Raw genomic sequence first — 5637 nt, forward strand, 5'->3', positions numbered from 1 at the left:
GGAAAGTGGGATACCTAGTCAGTTGTACAACTGAATGCATTAACTGAAATGTGTCTTCCACATTTAACCCAACCCCTCTGAATCAGAGAGGTGCGCGGGGCTGCCATAATCAACATCCAAGTCTTCGGCGCCCGGGGAACAGTGGGTTAACTGCCTTGCTCAGAGGCAGAAAGACAGATATTTACCTTGTCGGCTCGGGGATTCGACCCAGCAACCTTTCGGTTACTGGCCCGAAAGGTTTCTAGGAAAGCAACTGTCATCAAGTCCTACAAGCTCACATTTAAATTGTATGAAAGTGTCACGAATCCCGCTTCCTGAGTCTGTGTTTGCCTGTGTTTCTGTCCTGGAGTGTGTTTCCGGTGTCCTGGAACGCACCCTGTCTGGTTGCCGGGCGAATTAGCTTGTTGGGAGATTGATGTTCACCCGCACCTGTATCCCATCAGTAATCTGCACACCTGTCCTGATCATCACCTCTCCCCTTCAAAAGCTCTGACCTGACATCCATTCCCTGCCGGATCGTTAGCCATGAACAGTATGTTGTGCCAGAGTATCAGCCTCAAGTTGGATAGAATTTGTTTTGTTGTTTGTTACGTATTGCTTGCCTTGAACTTACCTCTGTTTGTTCTGTCTTCAGTTACTCACCCGGATCATTTACCCCATTCCCGCCTGGTCGTCAGAGGATTCCGCTTCCCCATTGGATCCACCTATTTACTCCCATCAACTCACCACCGCTACCCGCTACACCACCTGGATATATCTACCCATTCACATTCACTTGTAAATAAATACTCACCTTCTTCCTACTCTCCTTGTCCTGGTCTGCTTCTGGGTTCGATTTTGAAGAATCGTGACAGAACGATCTGTCCAAGAATGAACCCAGCGGACCTGGATTCCGTTTGCCATGCCGTTACCCAGCAGGGGAAGACATTGGGACAACACAAGACGGCGCTACAGAAGATAGCGGTTGCAATCCAGAAATGATCAGGTGCCGATGGCAGCTTTATTGATGCTGACTTGGTGGAACAGCTGGGGCTTTCCAAGGAGCAATTGCCGGAAGCCATTGAAGCAACCACTCTGAACGGCAGTAGTCTGGCACGGATCACTATGAGGACTGAACCGGTTAAGATGTTGTTGTCGGGTAATCATTCAGAGTTTATCTCCTTCATTCTGTCCTCGCCCCATGTTCCTCTGGTTCTTGGTTACCCCTGGCTGAAGGAACACAATCCCTCGTTTGATTGGGTGACGGGTAAGGTAACTAGTATTGATTGTCATGCTAACTGTCTTAGGACTGCCTGTTCTCCTGCCATTTCCAGTCAGGTCAGTGACTCTGCTCCTCCTGATTTGTCCCTGGTTCCAGAAACATATCACGATTTGGGTGAAGTATTCAGTAAACAGAAGGCTCAGTCCCTTCCTCCCCACCGACCTTATGACTGTGCGATTAATCTGTTTCCTGGAGCCGCCTTTCCCAAAGGACGGTTATACAGTATCTCTCGACCTGAACGTGAGGCCTTGGAGACCTACATCAAGGAGTCTCTAGCTGCAAGTCTCATTCGGCCCTCGTCATCACCTCTGGGAGCAGGATTTTTTTTGTGAGCAAGAAGGATGGCACTCTTCGACCGTGTATTGATTATCGGGGTTTGAATGATATTACGGTCAAGAACAAGTATCCCCTGCCCTTGATGAGCTCGGCTTTCGATTCTTTACAGGGTGCTACGGTTTTTACGAAGCTTGATTTACGTAATGCTTATCATTTGGTTCAAAGAGGGGGACGAGTGGTTGACTGGGTTCAATACTCCGATGGGACATTTTGAGTACCAGGTGATGCCGTTTGGACTGACCAACGCTCCTGCTGTGTTCCAAAGTATGGTGAATGACGTTCTGAGAGATATGATTGGTATTTTTGTGTTAGTTACCCGGATGATATCCTCATCTTCTCGAAGGAGCTTTCTAGCCACGTTCAACATGTCAAGCAGGTCCTGCAGTGGTTATTGGAGAACCGTCTGTTCGTGAAGGCTGAGAAGTGTGATTTTCACGCCCACACGACGTCCTTCCTCGGTTACATCATCTCCAGGGGAGAGATCAAGATGGACCAAGAGAAGGTTCGGGCGGTTCGGGATTGGGTCCAGCCCGGTTCGAGATTGCAGCTCCAGAGATTCCTGGGGTTTGCAAATTTTTATTGGAGGTTTATCCGTGAATCGTGACAGAAAGCCAGTGAGGGCTATGGCCAAAACTAAGAATTTTCATCCAAAAACAAATTTAATAAATTACTAAATAATTGGTTGAATGGGGAATTGGAATTCCCGAGGTTGCAGCAGTAATCAATGGGGGCGGGGCTTAGTGAAAGGTCAATTATGCAATTAGCATCCCATCATGCTTAGGGTCATACAGAAAAATGCCCAGTTGCCCATTACTTTGACTACCATGGCTGGAAGAGATTTCCGTGACTTTGAAAGAGCGGTCTCAAAGGAGCATAGGGGGTTGAAAGGGTGTGTGTGTGTGTGTGTGTGTGTGTGTGTGTGTGTGTGTGTCTCAGTCACCAGATCTCAACCCAATTGAACACTTATGGGTGATTCTGGAGCGGTGCCTGAGACAGCGTTTTCCACCACCATCAACAAAACACCAAATTATGGAATTTCTTGTGGAAGAATGGTGTCGCCTCCCTCCAATAGTTCGAGGGACTTGTAGTATCTTTGCCAAGGAACATTGAACTGGTTCTGGTGGCTCGTGGTGGCCCAACGCCTTATTAAGACACTTTTGTTGGTGTTTCCTTTATTTTGGCAGTTACCTGTATGTTAAACAGGACCTGCAGTTAAGGTTGTGTTCAATCTGCATAAACAGTGGTTGTTTTAAAAATGGCCCTTCTTATTGTACAATTTCATAGTCAGTTCATCTAAGTCTAACCCAGAAGCCAGTTCTGAATAAAATGACTGCTCCTCCTCACCTCTCGTCTTTCCCCTGCCCGTCCTCATCCTCCTCCCCCTTGTCCACTCCAGACCTGGCTCAGCTCCAGCCTCTCACCTTGGTGCTCCAGCCCACCCCTGTGCCCACGCCACTAGACGTCCTCAGATTCTCTCTGCCCTGATCAGACTCTTATTATCATCTCATCACTGGCTCAGAGACAGACTGGCCAGTCACAACGGGAGCTACGCCGTGTCTGAGCCAGAACAGATCCAGGAGAGAGGAGAGAGATGGAGAGACAAGGAGCGCGTACAGCATAACCTAGGTCTTCTGCACAGATTCTGTCAAACCTGGGCCCTGACAGTTAATCTCAGTAATACAAAAATAATGGTGTTCCAAAAAAGGTCCATTTGCCAGGAAAACAAATACACATTTTATCTAGACGATGTTGCCCTAGTGCACAGAAAGAACTACTGTATACCTACCTTGGCCTAACATCCAATTGAGACTCTGCATGCAGAATTCTGAGAAGAAAAATACTCTGTGTACAATGCAAAACCCCAAACAATGCATGATGAGCTATACCCCCTAGTTATCAAAATCCAGAAAATAACTGTTAAATTCTACAACCACCTAAAAGGCAGTGATATCCAAACATTCCACCACAATGCCCCCACCCATAGATGAACTGGTAATTCATTCATGTTAATGAATTACCATCATGTGTATGGAAGGACTCTGTTTCTGTATATGACAAAACTGAAATGCTGAATTGTTTCAATCACTTTGTATCATCTGGTAGGCTGTTTAATTCAGTATCCTCTGTCTCTGTACAACCCTGTGTGGATGAACTGGTGAGAGCTGGTCAAAGTTTGAGCTTTTTTACATTCTCAGTGTAGGAGGTACATAAAGCCCTGAAATCCTTAGATCAGAGAAAGCCTGCAGGTCCTGATCCTTTTGATCCCTGCTTTTTAAACCTGGCAGCTGATTTCATAGCTGAACCACTTACATGTCTTTTCAATCTAACCCTGGAATGTAATGAAATTATAATTTGTCCTACCACTTGTAAAAGGGGGAAAGCTTTGTTAGTGAACATCTAAAATAGTTTTTATATACTAACTCTATTTTATCAATGCACCAATTGGGCTTCGGGAAAAAGCATAGCACAATTACAGCAGCCATGAAGATTTTAAATTATATTACTGAAGCCGTTGACATAAAACAGCACTGTGTCTCACTTTTTATTGATCTATCGAAAGCTTTTGATACTGTTGATCATGCTATACTAAGGCAGAGATTGTCAAGCGTAGGTCTTTTGGAGCATGCAGTTGCATGGTTTGCTAACTATCTGTCTGATGGAACTCAGTGCACTCAATTTGATGGGCTTATGTCTGTTAAATTGTCTGTCTGTAATGGTGTACCCCAGGGCTCTGTACTTGGTCCCCTCTTATTCACTATTTATATACATAATTTTGACAAACGTTTGCAAAATGCGCAACTTCTCTTTTATGCTGATACTGTTATTTAGTGTTGTGCCTTTTCTCTTACAAAAGCTTTCTAGAACTTGCAAACTGCTTTTTATACTGTTCAACATACCATACAAAATTAGGTCAAAACTGAGCTGCACATCCTAACCTCCTGCCAAATGTATGACCATTTTAGAGAGATATATTTCAAACATATCACACAGACCCCACAAAGTATTTGAAAACAAATCAAGCATTGATAAAATCCCATATCTGTTAGGTGAAATATCGAATTGTGCAATCACAGCAGCAAGATTTGTGTCCCGTTACCATGAGAAACAGGGCAACCAGTGGAGCACAAACAACATTGTAAATACAACTAATATTTATTTGTTAATTTATTTTATTCTTACTACAACTACTTGCACATTGCTAAAACACTGTACATAGCTGATCATATAACACTTGATATGTCTTTATCATTTTGAATCCATTGTGAGTGTTTACTGTTGTTGTTGTTGATGTTTTGTGTCTTCTCACTTTTTTGCAACACGTTTCCATGCCAATAAAGCCGCATTGAATCGAATTGAGAGAGAGATAGATACACACAGAGAGAGAGAGAGAGCGAGACAGAGAGAAGTGCCAGAAGAGGAGTTGAGACTGGCCACAGTGGGAGCTAGCTACAAATCTGAGCCAGAAGAGGAGTTGAGACTGGCCACAGTCGGAGCTAGCTACAACTCTGAGCCAGAGGAGGAGTTGAGACTGGCCACAGTGTGTGCTAGCTACAAATCTGAGCCAGAAGAGGAGTTGAGGCTTGCCACAGTGGGTGCTAGCTACAACTCTGAGCCAGAGGAGGAGTTGAGACTGGCCACAGTGTGTGCTAGCTACAAATCTGAGCCAGAAGAGGAGTTGAGGCTTGCCACAATGGGTGCTAGCTACAAATCTGAGCCAGAAGAGGTTCCAAAGAGGAGAGAATGATACTGGTCAGAATGAGATGCTGAAGCCGGATGCGGCAATGGTGGGTCAGAAGAGACATACACATGACAGCCAGAAGAGGTTCCCAGACCAGCCACAGTGAAAGCTAGCTACATAAGTATCTGCGCCAGAAAATGAGAGGTGAGAGAAACCTGACTATGTTGTCAGAATGTGAAGCCAAAGAGGAATATGACAATGGTGTGACTTGATTCACATAACTGAACAGAAACTATAACTCTAAATATAATGTAATTACTATTAGTTAATCGATAAACAACATTAAAAAAACATACCTTAT

General features: G+C 44.6%; 1 long non-coding RNA gene across 1 annotated transcript; it reads left to right on the plus strand.

Moving 5' to 3' along the window:
* The first annotated feature begins 306 nt into the window (after nucleotides 1-306).
* Nucleotides 307-803, plus strand: LOC149985668 (uncharacterized). Its single transcript, XR_016482507.1, has 2 exons — nucleotides 307-532; nucleotides 635-803. It is a non-coding gene; the product is annotated as an uncharacterized LOC149985668 (long non-coding RNA).
* The last annotated feature ends 4834 nt before the right edge of the window (nucleotides 804-5637 follow it).

The sequence above is a fragment of the Oncorhynchus mykiss genome, chromosome 1 (genome assembly GCF_057628025.1).
Source record: "Oncorhynchus mykiss isolate SJ-2025 chromosome 1, ASM5762802v1, whole genome shotgun sequence".
Taxonomy (NCBI): domain Eukaryota; kingdom Metazoa; phylum Chordata; class Actinopteri; order Salmoniformes; family Salmonidae; genus Oncorhynchus; species Oncorhynchus mykiss.